This window comes from Cuculus canorus, chromosome Z, assembly GCF_017976375.1.
Source record: "Cuculus canorus isolate bCucCan1 chromosome Z, bCucCan1.pri, whole genome shotgun sequence".
Lineage (NCBI taxonomy): Eukaryota > Metazoa > Chordata > Aves > Cuculiformes > Cuculidae > Cuculus > Cuculus canorus.
The window spans coordinates 53,714,625-53,736,050 of NC_071441.1; the positions used below are offsets into that span (position 1 = coordinate 53,714,625).

Consider the following 21,426-nt stretch of genomic DNA (forward strand, 5'->3'; position numbering starts at 1 on the left):
TCAAAGAAGAGAACTTGACTTTCATGATCTCTAACATTTTTACTGAGTGTGACGTATGGCACAGAATATTTTATTGGTCAGTTTGGGGTCAGCTGTCTTGTTTGTTCTTCTCTGAGGATGGGACTGCCATTTTCACACTTTGACTTAAGCATCGCCTTTGACTCATGGCATTCTACAAAATATATCTTAATCTTGATTTACACAGAAATGAATATAAGCAATGGTCTCTTTATCTATCAATACTCTGTTGCCTTGGTGATAAACATCATGCTTATCACTTCTAGAGGCAGATAAGGTCTGAAAGTGTTAACCTTCAAAAACTGAAGCTACTTAGAAGAGGCTTAGCTGAAAAGTCAGAGAACAGGTTCTTCTTTACCTGGAACCAGAACACTTGTAGAGCTATGATTCAAAAAAAAAAAAAAAGAAATGTGATAAAAGTAGTTATTTGAATACATCTAACATAAAAAATAATTCCTTCAGCTTCAATTTGGACAGTAGTCCTAAAAAGGACTTTTTTGTCTTCCTTTTGTGTTTGGTTTTGTTCGGGTTTTCTAAAGGTCAATAGTAAACATATTTGGAATGACTGCAAAAACTAAAACTGAGAATTTATAGAAGTCTTAGCTGGTGAGCTATCATTTCTTGAAAAAGAAAAAAGAAATCCTAAACAGAGCAGGCTTAATTTATTGGTGCAATCCTTGTGATGTTTGAAAGAAAAAAGAAAACTCCCAGCAAAGCAATCTTTTTGGCACACAATTCAATATTTCTTTTTTTTGGCACACAGCAGTATTTTAGTGTTTATTTCTCCTGTTTTTCTTCTCTGTAGTGCATAGCACAAAACGGATAGTTTTTGTAGTCTTATCTGTGCAACAACATTGGTGTTCTGAGGCTGCCCTAAGCTATAGGAAACTCTTTACAGGTGAGTCATGTTCCCAAATTTTGGCATTTTGCGTTGCTGTTTTTCACGGAAACCCACAGATCTCTCCAGGAGCACTAAAACTTTGGTGACTTCTAAATGTCAAATTAAGCTTCTAACTGGAAAATAGGAGAAAATACGTGTTGTTTTCTAACTGAAGAAGTACTTCATACCTTAAATTTTAACCGTTCAGTGAAGGCAGTACAGGCAGGTCCACAAAGTCTGAAACACTAAGGATATCCACTCCTAAATATTTTCTCAGTATTGAAATTTGAGCCTAGGAACAGAAAAAAAAGAACCCTACCTGTTTCAGGCAGTGGCTGTCCTTAGATAAAATTTCACTATGAAATAAGTTTCTCCCTCCAGACAACATGAATAATAACCAGACAATAGTTAATAATTGAATATTTCAGAAACAAATTGTTACATAAAACTCCCTATTAACATGAACAACCTCTTTTTATTACCTAAATCAGAGATCATTTTTCAGCAAATGTATGTGTTGCTACAGACTTCCATCCTTCAGACATATCCGTGACAAATTTATAACCTCATAATGGCAGTTTGGCATTCTTAGATTTGAATAGAAGATAACATTTAAAGGGTGCTGGAGAAAGGAGGAGTTTTTTTTCCTTCTAAGCCCAGAGAAGTAAACATACATCTTGAGCTATGACACACTGGCAGACAGACATAAAATAATATCATTCATTGATTGAACTTTGTCAGAGAATTCACTGCCAAGGGACACAATTGTTTGTGACGTTGGCACAGAAAATCTTTGCTGAAAGTCTGGGAGTAGCAAGCCAGTAGATTACTGGTAGTGGTGAAGAGGTAGATCTGTAGTAATCAGCATGTGCCCTAGACAAAATAATGTTTTCTGTATTTCTCAAGCAGGACTGTGTATTCCTCAGCAGGGCTGTGACTGAGTGTAGAAAGTTAGAAAATAAGGCCAAGGATGGAAGGGTCAGAAGAAGAGCAATGTAATAGAAGAGATTCTTTTCCCTCAACAAAAAATGCCCAAGTTATTCAGTGTATTTTGTACCTAAGAATCAGGTAAATCCATGAAGACACTTTTTTTTAATCAGCTATTTGGGAAGAAGAAGGAAGTGATACAAATCTGAAATAAAAAGTGTATAACGAACGACTGTGTTGCTTGAAAGGGCTATAACCATTTATTCAGTTTATACAGCCAGTCTGGTGGGCTGAGACTTCTTCAAATGGAATAATGTGAGGGATCCAGAACTTCCGTGAGTGAACATGTTTTGTAGAATACATCTGCTTGGAAAGATTTCTTCTTTACCTTGAAAAGGAAAACAGATTATACAGTGTGAATTACATGGTTTGTACTAGATGGGTTTTCCTTGAGTTTTCAGAAAAATCCACCTATTTCCACTCAAGTGATTCATGGAAGTACTAGTTATGTCTATGAGAGCAGAATTAGAATAAGAATTTACTATTATTAATAATCATTGTTACTTATTTATATGATAACACATCACTGTTCATATGTGGAATAAAACATAATTGTGAACTTGATTACTTACCTCTCATTGAGTAGATAGTCTAATTAACTAATGTCATGTTCTACCAGGATGTGCCTGCAATATAAATAGTTTTAATCAGTGCTTTCATGTCTATTTCAGCCAGACCTGCTGTTATGCTTCAAATTGTTGCTGATATGCTGTCCCTGGAGAAGAAGGGGAAAAAGAGCCACAACAGTTTATTAATAGAGCAAAATAAGATATGAAAAAAGATCTCATATGTGAATTCTAAGTATTTACTGCATTTACTATTAGATCCCACAGTGAGGGAAACAGAACAAATCACTGATATTTGAGTATCAAAGATGTTAGTACCATCACTTTTGTTGCGTACTTAGAAGGAAAACAGCTTTGTACTGTGACAGTAGTATCACTCGAAGACAGTAGGCTTGAAGGTACTTGTATGATAGGGATTGTATGTCTGATAAAAATCCTGACACAGCTGCAAGGAAAAAGAAACAAAAAGCAAATATCTGTTTGATAATGCAATACCAATAACTAAGCCATGACGATTGGGGAAAAGAAATGATGGTAGTGCTGAAACTGTAGCCAAGAGTACAAGATGGTACTGTGAAGTGTATGATTTGTCCTCATCACTCTCCTGTATCGCTTCAAGTGCTGTCTGGTAAAAATAGAGTATAATACTTCTGTACAATCATTTTACTGATGTATAGCATTGAGTTTAAACCACTACAGGTTCCTCTCCGTCAAGAAGTTCAGTAACAATGGCAATCCTTTAAAGTACCTTCTTGTAGAGAAAATGAGTGTAATTGATGATGAAAGTCATGTAAATTAAGGTATTTCCTTGCTTCCAGTGCTGGGTGTTACCTTCCCCATTATATGGAGTCAGGCAGAGAACAGTCTTACTCAAAATATTTATTCATCAACCTAATTTTTATGTTTCTATAAAACATCTTCCTCCAACAGATGACATTTCTTTCACTCTGTTCCTCAAGGAGCCTCCTTTAAGAGGGAAATACTGCTTCCACTTGCTTCTAGTATCTGATGAAAAGAGATTTCACAAAAGTAGTTTCTAATTTCCACAAAGAACTTGTGCCAACAAACCACAAAAACACATTCAGTGTAGAACCAAATATAAAAATATAAGTATAAATAAATATAATATTTCAGATACATGCAAACATTTTCAGAGTTGTAAGCACTTTAATTTTTTTCCATAGAAATTTCCCAAAGGGACTTCATAGGCTGCAAATCAAAGGTTATAGCTTTACATTCAAATAAAAATTCAAAATCTTATATGTCAGAAAATATCTGCATAATTTAGATGTCCCATTAACCTCAAGGAGTAAATTATAATTGTATTGAAGTAAATGGGAACTTTGATATTAATTTTTAAAAAGCCAATATAGCTAAGTGGGAACTAGTGCAAAAATATCTGCAGGAAACAGAAAAAGTTTGATCTGAATTTGAACCCCAGTTATTCACAATTATCCATTCCAGAAAACCAAAATAAATTAGAGATTTTTTTAAACTAACCATGTGTACTTTTTGACAGATAGGGAGTAAATAAAGTTGTGTAAAATAATATATGAAGTAGTAACGCTAACAAATGACACAGACACTGCTGCAAAGAAAGAAGAGTTTATGCACTATAAAGTCTTTTCTTTGGTCTGGCAAGTTATTTAACTTCTATACGTGGAATGCTTTTAATGATGTAGGTTTAGTCCTTGCTAACTTATAAGCAGAAATGGAAGCAAAATTAATATTGGTAAAAAAAACAGTACTAAAAAATTTTAGAAGTCATTAGTCATGGTGATAGAAGCAGAACAGTCAGGTGATTATTCATCTTGTTTTCATGGTTTAACCTGTTGGTCTTCCAAAGCAAGTTCAGTTATAACTGAGCATGAATTCTGTAAGGAATGACATACCTCTGATTTTATTATGTCCGGAACAAGATACCTTCCATAGAATCACAGAATCATAGAATGCTTTGGGTTGGAAAGGACCTTAAATATCACCTAGTTCCAACTCCCCTGCCATGGGCAAGGACACCTCCTACTACATCAGGCTGCTCAAGGCCCCTCCAACCTGGCCTTGAACACTGGCAGGGAGGGGACATTCACAACCTCTCTGGGCAACCTGTGCCTGTATCTCACCACCCTCATCGTGAAGAATTTCTTCCTTATGTCTAAGTCTAAATCTTTCTCCCTACAATTGTAGCCATTCCCTCTTGTCTTATCACTACATACCCTTGTAAAGAGTCTCTCCCTAGCTTTCTTGTAGCCCCCTTCAGGTACTGGAAAGCCACTATAAGGTCTACCCAGAGACTACTCTCCTCCAGTCTGAAGAACTCCAACTCTCTCAGCCTGTACCTGTAGCAGAGGTGCTGCATTCCTCTGATCATCTTTGTAGCCCTCCTCTGGCTCCCTTCCAACAGTTCCATATGCTTCTTAGGTTGAGGATTCCAGAACTGGACACTACACTCCAGGTGGGGATTCACGAGAGTGGTGTAGAGGGGGCAAATCGCCTCCCTCGACCAGCTGGACAAGCTTCTCTTGATGCAGATCAGGATACAATTGGCTTTCTGGGCTGCAAGCGCATATTGACAGCTCGTGTTAAACTTCTCATCAATCAGTACCCTCAAGTCCTTCTCCGTAAGGCTGCTCTCAATCACATCAGCCCCCAGCCTGTATTGAAATCATGGATTGCTCTGACTCAGGTGTATGGCCTTGTACTTGGCATTGCTGAACCTCATGAGGTTCATACAGGCCCACTTCTCCGTCTTGCCTGAGTCCGTCTAGATGACATCCTGTCCTTCTGGTGTGGCAACTACACCATTCATCTTGGTGTCATCTGTAAATGTCCTGAGGTGTGCTTGATCTCACTGTCTATATCATTGATGAAGATATTGAACAGCATTGGTCCTAGTGCAGATCCCTGAGGGACACCACTTGTCACAGATCTCTATCTGGCCATCTAACCATCGATCGCTACTCTCTGAATGCCACCACCCAAGCAATTCCCTACCCACTGAACAGTCCACTCATCAAATCCATAACTCTCCAATTTAGAGAAAGGGATGTTGTAGGGGAACAAGTCAAAGACTTTAAAGAAATACAGATAGATCACATTGTTATAGACAGGCCTGATATTATCCCCCTCCTCCTTTCCTTGACAATTGATACTGAAGTCAGCAATTACTTCAAGGGAATTCAAAACCCAAATCACCTCCCTAGAGGTCATACCAGCAACATAATATTATCAGGCCTCTGGCTTACTGGTGACAGTACACAGCAGTGCCTACTACCCAGGGAGGGATTTAAAGGCATGTAGCCTTAGTGACAGAGAAGACCTTGAAAGAGATATTTGTTTAAATATAAGCATTGTTACTGTTCATTATAAAGTGATTTATTTTCTTACGTGCTCCTAGTGTGGGGTCAAGAAGGAAGGATGCAATCACGTCAGGCACAAAGTTTTCAAAGAAGATATTCTTTGAATTATAAATACTTAAGATTAATTATCTGTATTGATAGAAAAGGGTTTGGCTTTTTTCTACAGCTTAGTTCTTTTCTCACTAACGTATGTTCAAGAAGATTTTATTGTCCATGAAAGTGAAGGGCAGAGAGTACAGGGTCCAGCTGAACACAGCTTAGTGAAATGAGATGCATAGTAAATGATGTGCACATTTATGCTTGTGACAGGGAATCTCAGGTGCGAAAACATTCAACAACCCATCTGTTCCCAATAAAGTCCTTTCCTGCAGGGAGGGAACAGAAAAGTAATGGCCCTTAACTTTCAGTCCAACCCTACATGCCATTTTTGTTATATTTTTTGTCATTATGGAAATACATTATTTGATTTGGAGAAGTATGAAATTACAAAGAAAGAGACTAAGAAAGCTCAATATCCAAATTCTCTCCCAAAGTGTTCTGTGCGTTTAATTTTTTGAAAATTTTTAGAAGACCTCTCAAGCATTTCTTACTAGGGGAATAATATGTGTATCTGTGTGTATCTTCATTGCACAGCAGGAATGGTTGGTGCCTATTACTTGGGAAAACTTGGCCACAGAAGTCTTCAGACCTACTCAATGGCCCCTAGTCAATGATGTCTGAGGTCAAGAGAAAAAAGGGTATTTCCCGGCTTCGTCCAGAGGTTGAAACAGAAGAAGACAATTGGTAGCAACTTAAACATTGTTTTGACTTGTTCCTTTTGATTTAAGATCTTATCCAAGAAATAACCTAATACAGTAAGTAAGCTGAATATCTAATTTTTCTCATGAATTCAAACCTCATACTAAACACTTGCGGTTGTTTCATGTGCTGTACAAAGTATAGATGATTTATTGTAACTACTTCAGTACAAAGCAGAAAAGTAGTAAGCAGTATTTATTGATTTTCTACCCCAAAAATCCTCTAAAATCTTAACATTTGTGTTTGTCCTTTAGCCTTACCCACAGGACTAGATTTCTGTCGTACATTTTCTCTTATTAGGCTGTGCTTTGGAATGGATATATTTTCTGTCTTAGGGTATTACAGGTACTTGTTTTGATCAAATTTTCTCTTTCGGCAAAGGGCTTGACTATCAAGGATCTTCTGTTTTTAAGAGCTCAAAGCATACTCCCGAAAACCCTTTCTAGATGTTTTATTTGTTAAAGATATGTGAATGGGGTTTTTATGTTGCTACCTAACCCCAGTATGAGTTAGTTATTAGTACCCAAAAAGGCTAGGTCATACTTGAAGATATCTTATGACTTATTTCCAGGATGAAGTGAACAGCAATAAATAGGGGTTTTTTTAGTAGCAATTTTAGAGTCGAGAATCTGCAATTCTGCTGAATCTTGTATTGCAAATTTTGTTCTATTTTAGGATCCGGTCCAAGATCACAACTAAATTTCTAGTGACAGCCTGCAGCCCATACATCACCATGTTTTCAGTAAATTTGCTTCTCTCAGGTCTTTGAATAATAATGCAAATTTTAAGCACAAACTATTTTGGAAAGTTACCATTTCAAATGCACACCTACCCCTAATTAGTGTTTTTACTTCTCTGCTGAATGTTAGACTATAAGAATAGGAAAGAAGGATGCATATTTAAAGCCATTAAAGGCTTTAATTTGCTATTTTTAAACACATCACCTAGAATCTGTCTGCTTCTGATTTTTCAAGTATATATAGAGATTTTATTTTATCCTTTATTGAAGCTGTGTTACAATTATTTCTACAATTCTGCTTGCTTTGTGATTTTCTCAAAAATATTTTAGGTATTCTGTAAGCAAGCAATTTCGATTTTATTTTAGAGTTGTATATTTATGAAAAACGATACCAGCAAGCGATATGTTATACATAAACATTCATAAGAAAAATACTCATATTCAGAATTAAAGTTGTTGTAGGTGAAATTTGGAGAATAAGAGGCAAACAGCTTTTAAGTACTAGAGATACAATTGTTCTACAATGCTTAGCTTGGCCGGAAGTCTGTCAGATCCAGGAAAAGAGCCTATCTATCATGCATTGAAACCCAGAGTTTAAACATAAACATTTTTTTCTCCCTCATTTGTCTTATTCATACCATTCCTGTATATAAAAAAGGAGGAGTCCTATGAAACAAAAATATGTCATCAAGTTAGAAAAGGCTGTCTGCCAAGCCAGATTAAAAATGACAAGCAAATTTCATTCTAGGATCTGAGGTCTTGCTGAACGACAAGAATCATGGACTATAGTAAATTAATATCAATATCTAACCTGTTCCTTATCCCTGACTGAGCAAACTTTCTTTTGGGTTTAAGCGCTTTTCCCAGGCACTTTACCTACATGATACCCATGATCATCTATGAAACCATAATCTTAAAAGCTCATTATATAGGAGAATATTTAGAAATAAGAGTGAAATCTCATTTTTTAATTGTTCTCTCACAACAATAAAAATATTTTGTGGTTTATGACATAATTAGCTTTTATTAATTTGAGCTTAAAGATCTAAGATATTCTTTTTAGCTTCAGGAATATATCCTCAAAGATTTTAAATGTCAAGTGGTTTTAAATAGTTTGTTTCTCTAATTTTTTTTCAGAAACTTATACATTTTATTTTTCTAGGAAGGATAAAAACAAAATTAAAACTCTATTAACATATATTTGTTAACACTAGAAAAAGTAGATGAAAATAGATGAAACTTTCCAGAAAAACCTACCAAAATTTCTTAAAAAACTTCTTTGGTTCTCTTGATATTGGAGAAAAAAATCACTTCAACAGGTTTACATGTCTTTACATGTCTGACAATGGCTTTCTGCTGTGTACTTAGTTGGCTACAGTCTGTGAAAGATAAGCTGATAACAGGTATGAAATTAAGTGTACCCTCTAAGCTGCCTGACAACCACCACCAGATCTCTGTCTTCCCTCTTCATCCACCATGATGACGACTTCAAATTGTGAGATGAAATTTTGCTGAGAACTGTTGCTAAAGCAGGAAATCATCCAGTAGTCTTAGATGCAGAAATGCATGCAAAAGATAGGTATAGAAAATGTAGAATTGTGTGCAATCTTTTGGAGTCTCCACATGAGTCTCAAGGAAATGAAAAGCTATATCTTCAGATGCCTGTTATAAAAGATTTCTTAGAACTTATTAACATTTTGCACATGCCTAAATATGTGTATTTAATGTTAAAATGTACATATCTGGTATTTTCTCACAGCCTGAACATGTAAGAATTATTTCATTATCTAGCAAAACCTTGATACACTAATTTTGTGATTATTTTATGAAAAATATTTAATGTTCCTAATACTGGATAGTAAAGTGTCTTGTTTACTTTTGTTGCTGTTGTTAAACACCCTGCAAGAAGTATCTGTCTCTCAGACTGCCAGTTTCTTCTGGAAACATAGCGAATGGACATTTTGTGATCTGGAACAATCACTTGGCAGCATGTACTACTTTAATAGACATATTGCTTTAAATTAAGACTCCACCATCTGTTCTGCCCTTTAATTAAAAACACAGCTATAACATAATTCGGAGTTCTATCTTATATTATAAATTATTTGCATCAATATTTGTTCCCTTATGCAATAAATAAAGTGTGCATCTGGTATATCTTTTCGCTTGCATTTCAAAATCAAGAGAGAATTCTTTTCCAATAATATAGGCAATATTTCATGGTTACACGAATTCACATAAAGAGAGTTTATTTAGTTATTAATTTTAAAAACAGTTATGTTAAAAGTATTAATATTCAAAACACATGTTCTCTTGTATTTAATGGAGAAAGCCATTCCAAGGATGTCCTAACCTTTAAGGGACTGCAAGAACTAGAGTTTGGACTGGTAAAGCTTCCTTGAGACTGAAAATCTTCAAAAGAGAAAGAAAGAGAAGAGAAAGGAAGGAAGAAAAGAAATCATAACGGGAACAAGACTAAACTGGCTTTGAGTTTGATTTTTTGGGAGGGTATCTGTGAAGTCAATGTAAAATTTAAAGCAAGGAAGTGCGTTTTTTGAGAAAATGCAATACTAAAAATGGCGTAATTCCACCAGGTTCAATGGTCCAGAGGAAAAAAAAAAAAGGAGTTATGGCCAACTAGGAGAAGAAGAAGCAGTACATCATCATTATTATAAGGACAGGGAGGGAAGGACAGTGTTGGCAGCTCTATAAACTGCCATTCTCCAGCTCACTTCACCAAGTAACAGTTACTAACAGGAGGATGCAAATTGGCACCAAAATGACCATCACTGAGATCTTTCTGAAGCGCTTGAGTGTTAGCTTTACCCTCAGCCTGCTTCTGCTTCGTTTGTCATCTCTAAATCTACTACTGAAATGTACTTTGATTCTCTGATATACTTCCAGTTTCTCTTTATTTTCATTAACTTTTAAATTCACATACTGTCTAAGCAGCCCTATGATGACTGGTGGTGTCTGGAAGATGGGATTCTCCACTGCACCTGCATTAACTTTCCACAGAATTCAGGCCTCCGAATCAGTTATGCATATAATCAGTTTCTCTTCTGTGCAAATATCAGTTATCTTTGGCTTAAATCCTCTACTTTTTAGTACATGGAATGAATATTTACGTTACTTATGAGTGGTTTTGTATGTGTGCACACTAAATCTTTTTGAAAAACTTAAAGAAAAATGTTTCAGAACTTGAACTGCAAAGTGTTAATTAGAACACTGAGATTGCTGTAAAATAGACTGATACTATCTACTGCCCGAAGTAGTTAACATAAGACATATCCATATGTATACAAATAAATAAAATTCAATATATACTTACGAACACAAGTACATGTACAATGCATAACACCAGCTAGTACACACATGCAAATTAACTAATAGAGTACCTAAATCAGACTTTCTTTATCGTTAATGAAGTCTATTGTTAGAAAATACAGAATTAAAACAGTAACACTAGATAACACTGTTTTCAGTTTTAGGCCCCCCACTACAAGAAGGACATCACTTTGCTAGAATGTGCCCAGAAGAGGGCAACAACTGGAGAACCAGTCTTATGAGGAGTGACCGAGGGAACTGGGATTGTTTAGCCTGGAGGTAGGTTCTGGTCTTTTCTCACAAGTAGCAAAGGATAGAATGAAAAGGAAACGGTCTCAAGTTGCAGCAGGGAAAATTTGGATTGAAGATTAGGGAAAATTTCTTTACCAGAAAAGCAGTCATGCATTGGAACAGGCTGTTCAGGGAGGTGGTGGAGTCCATTCCTGGAGGCATTCAAAAAGTGTGTAGACTTCGCTTTTCCAGACATGTCTCAGTAGGCATGGAGGTGTTGAGTTAGTTGGACTTGATGATCTCAGAGGTCTTGTCCTACCTTAATGATTCTTCAATAATACAAAATTTGTTAGCTTTTTTATTTCCCATTAGAGCAATATTTAGCCAATAGATGGGAAAAGAAAATGTAAAAATATGGAAAACCTTCAATTCATCCTAAGAAACTTGTAAAAAGATGCCAACTCTCTTGGCAGACTGGAATTAAGTGATGAAAGCAGAAGTAGCAGGTAGTAGTAGTAGTAGTAGAGGTAGAAAGAATTTCCTGTGGACCTTATAGTTATAAAGAAATAATACACAAAAAATACAAGTGTTCCATATGCATTTTCCGCTTTTCCTTAAAACCATATTAATGTAGGATATTTTTTCCTTTCAGTTAAAGTAAAGAACAATGCTTATGAAACTAATGTCCTTCACTTCACTTAAATAATGTTTCTGATAAATAATGTTTCTGAGCCAAAAATAAAAGAATATTCCAAGTAAGTATATGAAATACAGAATTAAAATATATTTTTAAAAAATTAGAGATTTAAATTACTATACTTAAAATATGTGTATAAAGCACATTCAGAGTGTTTATTCAGACCTCTAATGTATTTAGTGTCAGTGGGAAGTTTCTGTGATATCTTTAGGAATAGTTGTCAAGCTTGATATGTTTGAGAAAAAGCGTTTCTTCTAACATAAAAAATATTATAAAACTCAATTTTCCTTCAATGTAACCTTTTGATAATAAAATCAAAGTCAACATAGAAGACTTTTGATTAGTTAGCCATTTTCTCCAAAATAAACTTTGCAGATGATTATGCCTCCTTTAAACTAGCCATCCTTATAAGCAAACAGAAAATAGAAAGGAACATATGGCAAAATGGCAAAAGCAATCCGGAGGAGAGATGGGTGGATGTTGAAAAAGGCAGATGCCTAATCTTGTAAGCCTAGGTTTTTTCTCTCCTTATTTCACGAAAGCTGCCTTAGATTGCTATATCAACACACATTTACTATATTTAAGTAAATATACCTGCATAATTGCACCTATGAACTTATGATCAGCTTGACCAAAAGCCTGCCTCTTCAAATTTAATTTTAAGAGCAAATCTTATTGGATATTGGGAAAATTCTTCTGTAAGTCATTGAGATGTAACTAACAAAAATAGACCTCTAAAAAAACTTAAAGCGTGTATCAGAATGGAGATTACTGTTAGTCTTGCAACAAATGGAATAAAATCCACAAATATGTGCATGCAGAGCAGTATGAGAAAGACACTGTCTGCATCTGTACTGTGATTCTGTTCAGCAGAGAGAAAGTAGAAGGAAACCTCTCATCACCTTTAATTTCCTTACATTTTGAACTTTCACACTTGCTTCTCAAAATGTCAGAAATTAAGCAAACTTACAAACATAATACGATTAGCAGATTACTGGTCAGTGGAGCACATGATATGATCGGTGATCTCTTTCACGTGAACACACAGAGCTTTCACACATTTCTCTGCACATGCATACCTTTCTGCCTCTTGATATTTTCCAAATTACAGCTCAGACCTAAGACACTTTCTCAAAGAAACTGCTGCCAAAATGAAGCATAATGGTCCAAACCTGTGCTTTCAGCACAGGCTGTTTCATCACAAAATTCCAAACTAGTGCTCATAAACAACTCTCTAGCTGTTTGTGACATGTCAATGAGCAAAGGCTTTGATAATTTTATTTTGGCAGCAAACAATAGTGAGGAATTAAGTTCGTAAAACTTGACTTAATTGTGGATAAAACCCTGGCATACAATTTGCTATATTTCAGAAGCCAATTTAAAATGTTTACAGATTAATCAACATCTATCCATCCAATTCAAATCATCGGTATCCAGTCTTCAACGGAAATGTCAAATAAAAATATATAAATGTCTGTAAATTATAGCTGTAGAAAACTGTCATCTTCTTCCCTCAGCTTAGTGGTCTGTCAGGATTTCTTTCCTAAACTATCACAGTGAAAAAATTTTACATATTGCTTTAGAATTTGTCTAGTCAAATGTTTCTGTAAACATTATAGCCTTGCAAAGGCAGGAATATCATTAGATAAAATAAAGATTTTCTCACACTTGGTCCATATTTGCAATTCAAACTAGGTCTTTTTAAATCTTTTTTGAGATTCTGAAGTGATCTGATAAAAGCACTTTTCACCTTATCAATAAAGAACAGCATTCAGAAAGTCAGTTAAGCCTTTATCTTTGTAACAGAAAACACCACCAGATTCATCAGAATGTAAATTCAAGAAATATAAAATCACTAATAGGAAAGAACCAGTCTGGGAAAACACTTACTTTATCATTAAACTGTAGTATTCGCTGGCACAAGATAAATTCTAAAGAATATAATTTAGTTCATAAAAACATGTGTTTAAAGTTGATTCAAATAAATTGGATTATAAATTATATTTAAAAGTACAAATTTTAAGTAAAATATTTACTAGTTGTACCAGGTATTAGAAAATATACCTTAAGCAGTGAATAGTTTTTATTTTAAAGAAGAATGACACTATTTCATTCAGGACATAAAGCAATTACTAATTACTCTAATGATCCTATTATGGCGTTCAATTTTCAGTCTTGGACATGGGATATTAGTACATCAGAACGTGCTTGTTTTGGTCTGGGGAATCTTATCCTGGTCCTAAGGCAATACGCTGCAAAAGCCAAATTATGGCAAAATGAAAACAGCAGAACATTTTTGTTCATGTTTGGGGAAAAAATACTTTTGCTGCATAAGACAATAAAAAAAAATTGGTTTTAAATTTCTTGACCTACGCTTTAACCTCCAGCAATATTAAAACACAAGGAAAAATCCCAACCTGCACATTGTAAAGTCTTGGTATTTTCTTAAGATAAAATTTGGTCTGCCCTGAGAACATCTTATAATCAAAACAGTATGAGGATTCATGAAAAAGTTTATCTTACATTTTCACCTTGTAGTGAACTAAAAATTCACACTTATATACTATATGCTGCTGTTTGTAGGAAGATAAAAAAAAAAAAAAAAAGAAGAAAAAATAAGGAAAAAACAGCACAGAAAAGCAAAACATCAGCCATATGTCAAGATTTTTCTGTGTGGAAAAGAGTCAATACTCCATAGATTGATTTCTAAAGACAACTAATAGTGCATGCCCTTTCTTTTTATGAATAAGTATTTCCAGAGGAGCAGCACCTCCACTCAGAGATGTGTCATGGTAGGAGACAACTTCATCTCTATGCAGATGTCATGCATGTGAAAGAGACACTTGGGTATCCTGGGTGCCCTTGACTCCCAATTCAACCATGCCTCGGATCCAGCACCAACAACAGCATAAGGTTTTACCTTTTCGTATCCACTGCTATAGAAAACTGACACTTCACTAGAATTGCAAAGAAGGAGACTGCACAAGGACAGGTAGAGCAAAATCAGCAGGTTTGAGGGATCTTGGAGAAAGTAGAAGTTGAGATTTTGTTTTTCTGACAGTAGAAACCCAACTGTTTCTTCTGCAAGGGATAATAAACTGTTGGTTTGATCCGCTCTCTACAAATATACAGGTTACTCATTAAGTCCAGTGGAAATTTTTGAAATAAAGCTGATAAATTAGTTGGAGATCCAAAACAAATGGCGTTCAGGTTCAGGCCAACCATCCTGCACAACCCAGGAAATTTACCTTGTTTCATCCATATTTCAGCTCTCTGTATAATTTCCTAAAAATAGTGGTATTTTCTGCACATCCTTCTGGAAGCTCCAGAGTAAAGGCTCTGAGATTGGGGAGCATCCTACGCACAAGGGCTCATTCCCACCTGGGGACAGTTGATGTCACCATGAAAAAGAAAGCAGTGGACACCAGAGGATGATTTTATGGGGCTTAATAAACAGTACTTGCAGGCTGTCTGGACTGAGCTTGTCTTGGCATATCTGGCAACATCATAGGGATCTTGTAATTTGTTTCTGCTGACTAGCTGATGCAACTGTGGCTTGTTAAATTCATGCTGGATATGAAGAAGAAGGTTCCTTCAACAGCAAGAAGTGCTGGGGAAAAAAAAAAAAAGACAAAAACTTCTAGTTGTTTACGAAGAGTAATAATTTAAAGGGGTCAATATATGGATTTCTGCACATAAAAAAAGAAGTAGCTACTGCTCAAATTCTGCTCAAATTGCTTCTTAGAAGGTATAACACAATAAGATGATGACATAGGTAGGCCACAGGGTTTTTACCTTCTATTCATCTACAATTTATGATTTAGGAAAAAAAAGTCCTAGAATAATTTAAGGGTCTAACCACAAATAATACCAAACCCTAGTAAATAAAGCCCTGAACTGATGATGAAAAGATAATATTCATCAAATAACGGGTATTTTAACATATTAAAAAAGAACATGGATAATTCAAGAGTTCAATATGCTTTGAAAAGCAACCTTTGAATAGGACATATTTGTTAAGGGGCTTTTTTTCTGTTCTTTCAGCTTTTGAATACATTCAGAAAAAACAAAACCAGAAAGTACCCAAAGAAATGTTTGTCTGCAAGTGTTCAGAGAAAAAAAAACAAATTCTGGTAAGTATGTGACTATATACACTATGATATTTCTATTACATCAAAATAATCGTGAATCCAAGAAAAATGCAGCCATTTAAATCTGTTGAAATCCATAGCACTGTATCTATTACTGTTCCGTGTATTTAACTTCCTCTAGTTACAAATGGATGCAACTTATGATCTCATCATATTTTATGCGTCTTTGGGTCATGATTAGTAGATAATGAACTATGAATAAAAGTAAAAATCATTACCTCTTTATGAGTATTACACTCGTACAGTCAATATCAAAATAACTGAGATATTGGGTAGTGAAATGTCATTATTGCTCAGAATTGTGTTTTATTGTTGCTTAGATGGCTATGGTACAATGAATATATGCCTGTATAAATCACTAGCAGAAACAGAAATGATGCAAAAGCTTAAGGTTTAACTGAAGGGCAATAAAAAAACCTGTGTACAAACTTTTAGAATGGGAAATGTTACTGTGTCCTAGTTCATTTCTGCAAGACACCAAAACATTCTGTGTTGTTCTTTATTGGTTGCAAATAACTGTAAAATATTATTTATAAGACAGTTTTTATTTATCATTGACTACATGATACGTATCTCAAGCAAAAGCGTAGGATGACATACTAAAATAATAGCTGACATGGGGGAGGTTTCAGCTACCCTGTTTTAAATGTTGCGTTGCATAGATATTTTATTCATAAATGATAGTACAATCTCCCCATGGCAATTTTCAGATGTACTAGTTCTGTCAACTCTTACAAAAAGAGAGGATTATATTCAGTGAAATTCATGTGAGAGTGGTCCTATAGCCTTGAGGTAGAGACAGCTACTGGCTTCTGCTCCTTGGAGGTGTTCCTTTCCCATTCAACACACAAAAGCATCTTCAGGGAAGGAATCTGGCAACATAGGGTTCATTAAAAGCTATCATTAAGTCATAACCTTTCCCCAGAGAGCCTTAGTGAAAGGGAAAATTATTTGGGCTGGTGAGGTGCAATGATAATTGACATTCTACTTTAAAGACCTTGTTTTATAGAATTAACAGAATCTCGTGTGTTACCCATGTTTTTCAGCGCATTCAATGCCCTTCCTGATTATTCACCAGCTTTTCTCAACATAGATCATAGAATTATATAATCATAGAATAGCTGGAGTTGGAAGGGACCTTAAAGATCATCTAAATCCAAACCCCCTGCCATGACCAGGGACACCTCCCACTAGATCAGGCTGCCCAAGGCCCTGTCCAGCCTTGAACAACTACAGAGACATGGAATCCACCACTTCCCTGGGCAACCTGTTCCCATGTCTCACAACCCTCATCGTGAAGAATTTCTGCCTAGTGTCTAATCTAAATCTTCCCGCTTCTAATTTATAGCAATTTCCCTTAGTCCTGTCACTCCATACCCCTCTAAAAATTCCCTCCCCAACTTTTTTGTAGGCCCCCATTCAGGTACTGGAAGGTGGCTTTAAGATCTCCTTTGAGCCTTCTCCAGGCAGAACAACCCCAAGTCTTTCAGCCTGTCCTTGGCCTTGTTGAACCTCATGAAGTTCACACAGGCCCACTTCTCCATCTCGTCCAGGTCCCCCTGGATGATATTCCATCCTTCTGGTGTGGCAACTGCACCACTCAGCTTGGTGTCATCTGCAAACTTGCTGAGGGTGCACTCAATCTCGCTGTCTATATCATTAATGAAGAGATTAAACAGCACTGATCCTAGTGCAGATCCCTGAGAGACACCACTTGTCATGGATCTCCATCTGGACATGAAGACATTGACCACTACTCTCTGAATATCGAACCAATTTCTTACCCACCAAACAGTCAACACATCAAATCCATATTTCTCCAATTTAGAGAGAAGGATATTGTGAAGATGAAGTCAAAAGCTTTACAGAAGTCCAGATCCAGTGTTTTTCTGTTGTCCACTGTTGTGGTTACCCCATCATCAAAAGCCACTAGGTTTGTCAGGCAGGACTTGCCCCTGGTGAAGCCACGCTGGCTGCCATTAATCATCTCCCCATTCTCCATGTGCTTCAGCATAGCTTCCAGGAGGATCTGTTCTGTGGTCTTCCCAGGAACAGAGGTGAGGCTGAAAGGCTGGTAGTTCCCGGGGTCATCTTTTCTACCCTTTTAAAAAGTGGGCACAATGTTGCGTTTCTTCCAGTCACCAGAGACTTCTTCCTAACGCCATGACTTTTCAAATATTATGTAGAGTGACTTGGCAACCACATCGACCAATGCCCTCAGGACTCTGGAATGCATCTCCTCAGACCCCATAGACTTATATATGTTCAGGTTCCTCAGGTGGTCACAAACCTGGTCCTCCCCTACAGTGGGAGGGGGTTTACCCCCCCTGGTCTCCATATTGTTGCCCATTGACCAAGCAGGGCCGAGGAGGGTGGTTGTCAGTGAAGGCTGAGGCAAAAGTGTTGTTGAGTACTTCAGCCTTCTCTTAGTCTTTTGATATGAAGTCAACATTTTCATCCATCAGTGGGGGTAAGTTCTCTTTAACCTTCTTTTTTTATGATTGACATACCTGTAGAAGCCCTTCTTGTTAGTCTTCCCTTCCCTTGTCAAGTTCAGCTCCAGCTGCACCTCAGCCTTTCTGACCCCATCTCTACACAACTGAGCAGTGTCTCTATACTCTTCCCAGGTTCCCCATCCCTGCTTGCACTGCCTGTGCAGTTCTCTCTTGCTCTTCAGTTCCACCAGCTCGTCTCTTCCCTTCCCTGTCTGATTTCCTACATCTGGGGACCTAGCGCTCTCGTGCTTTGTGAAAAGCATCCTTAAATATTTGCCAGTTCTGTTCTGCTCCCTTGTCCCTGAAGACTATATCCCAGGGGGTTCTACTAACTCCTTGAAGATCTAGAAGTGTGCTTTCCTGAAATTTAGAGTCCTGACTATACTCCTTGCTTGTCCCATGTTCCTGAGGACTATAAATGATCAAAAGCAATTTTTGATTTTGCAGCATCTGGAAGATTTATGCTAAAAATATCTGTTCTAGCCTTTAATTTTATTGTAGAAAAAGAATATTTTCTCCTTTACACTTACTGCATATCTCGATGTCATGTCAGTTCATCACTTGCCAGATCTTCAGGCATGTGTATTAATACATGTATTAAATCAGCATATGTAGAAAGAAAAAAATACTTGACGGAGGTCTGCTTTTTCACTGCAGATCCAGTATGAATTTTAGTTCAGCTTTCACTAAAAGTGTTTTAATTTCTGCTGGTATTAATTCATCAGACTGGAATCTACTGAAGGAATCATAACTCATAATTGTCTTTCCTTCTAATATTTATGGTCTGCTCTGGCTCTTATTTCATATGTAGCTGACTTATTAGTTACAACTGTTCCTTTTATGTGGACTCCATTCCAGTCACCCACATTTTACCACCTCAAACCCTAATTTACAAACCATTCAAATATAAAATCTACAATTATAACCTTAATTTGATATTATATTAAGCTACTTGAAGATTAAGTTGCATCTGTGGAGATTTATGTCAAAAGATCTTACCTTCCATCGGTTCAAATTAAGACTCATTTGTTGAATTTACTAAAATTTTATTGGTTCAAAAGAGAGTTGCAGTATTTATTAATGTTTCCCTCACCTGAAAAAATAAATAAATTAAAGAATGCAGTACAGTTATTATGTTGTTTCAGACACTTGCTAAAAATCTCTTCTGAAGACAGATAAGATGATTATTGAGGAAAAAAAAAAACCCTGAAGGTTTTATGCTACATAAAATCTGTATAGATAATGACGCTAGTGCTGAAGTCTAGGCAATACAAGACCTAATCCTGTAAAGCGTTGTTCCCTTTAATCGCTTTTTAATTGGATGTGACTGCACACTGTCTTTCAGGCCAATAGGAGCTAGCAGAGCCTTATGTTCCAGGTCTTGGGAACTTAAATGGGTTCTGAAGATAGACCGACTCTTTGCAGAACCTACATAACCATAGCAAGCTTTGTAATGAAATGTACTCTACATGTTACGTGGAAACCTGACACCTGCTTTGCTTGCTTGCACCTACTCAGAATAGTGAGCTCACCCATACTTGTGCTCTACTGTCATGATTTGTTATGAGTCCCATAATATTCCTCAGTAAAAGTCCTCTATAATAGTCTGCATTATTTAGTCACTGTGAGCCCATGCAGGTTGCGGTCAAGGCGGAGAAGTAAAATACTGTACCAGCTTCTTAATGGTTGCAAACTTCAGTTTGTAAAATTCGTTTTCACCACAGATTTGTCTGATTTTGTTTTGTATTATTATTACTGTTAATTTTCACTAACTTGAATATATCTGATACTAAATTTAAAAGAAAAATTGCTCTGCCTGTTTTTTCTAAAATTATGTTAGCTATTATAGTGAAAAGTTTCAACGTTTCTATGCCTGGGGCATGTACTGAACTTAGGTAGAGAGGTCTGAAGTACATCACCAAAATCCATTCTTACTTGATCTAAAATAATTCTTTTATTTATTGAAGATGGTAACTACTTAGTAAAGACATACTCCTTTGAAAGACAAATTGTCATGTAATCTGAATGCAGACTCTAAGACGAACATTTTCTACTATGGTTTTCCTTTCTGCAGAACTATGGATGTTAGAGAATTTTACATTTCACATACCTACAGTTCGTATGTGAACATAACAGCCACCTGACATAGTTGAGTCAGAAAAACACAGGCAATGATTCTTCAAGTATTTACAATTAGAGAACAGAAAAACTTGAGGCAATGGCAATGGAAGTAAAATTATGAAACAAATGGCTTTTAAAAATCATTGAGCCTGATGATGCAGATAAATTTTTGTTTGCGCTAACAAATTTGAGCATATTTAAGCTTACTCTGTGGAAAAAATAGGATTCAGTGTTTGTCTAATTTGATTAGTATAATTTTTCAAAACCTTAGAATTTTCTTGAAGTACCGTGGCATCATTCTAAGCTTCTGTTCTACATTGTCTCTATGTGTACATTGCATGCAATCCTACATTATGTCATGTTCAAGAATAAGGACTGAACTACCACAGTTTAGGGTTTTTCCAAGTTATGGCTGGTAGTGAAACTTAAACAGCATTTTTTTAATTTTCTGTATGTAATCACCTTTGTTATTTTATGCAATAGTTGCTCGTATTTCATTTGTAGCTCTTTGCAGAGATGTGAGCTACAGTGTACTAGGCTCCTTATACCCATAATGAAAAATCATAATAACAGTATATGCTTTATCTCAACAAGTGTGTAGACAAAATCTAGGGCAACAGACAATGGATTGAAAAAAATCGGGAGTGTGCCATGAAAGATAAAAAGATGATGAAGTGATTACAATTAAATACACCCTGTGGAACAACCTGGAATAGCTGTATTTGTTTAAACCACAGATATTGTTTCAACATAATACTATAATAACACCTTTTGGTCATGAGTATATATGCAATGTTTTACGATGTTTTGGCTAATACCAGAGAGGAGACAATTAATTTTATTGCATAATACAATAAATAACATATAATTTATAATGGATGAAAAGGCATCTGGCACAAAGAAATATTTTGATAAATCTTACTCCTTGGAGTCAAATAATTTCAGTACTGCATTACTTCTCTTTTTTCATGAACTATGGATTTGTGACTGTTGCTTGCTGTTGTAAATGTATTTTTTTTCCATCATAAGCATTATTTTATTTCAAATAGTGTAATTAGAG

General features: G+C 36.0%; 1 long non-coding RNA gene across 1 annotated transcript in view; it reads right to left on the minus strand.

Annotated features, from left to right (window-relative positions):
• Nucleotides 1-2,082: 2,082 nt before the first annotated feature.
• Nucleotides 2,083-21,426, minus strand: part of LOC128850424 (uncharacterized) — a 36,695-nt gene continuing 17,351 nt past the window's right edge. Inside the window, exons 2-3 of the long non-coding RNA XR_008447852.1 lie at nt 2,458-2,511; nt 2,083-2,213 (exon numbers count right to left, since the gene is read on the minus strand). This is a non-coding gene — a long non-coding RNA (uncharacterized LOC128850424). The remainder of the gene's footprint in view (nt 2,214-2,457; nt 2,512-21,426) is intronic.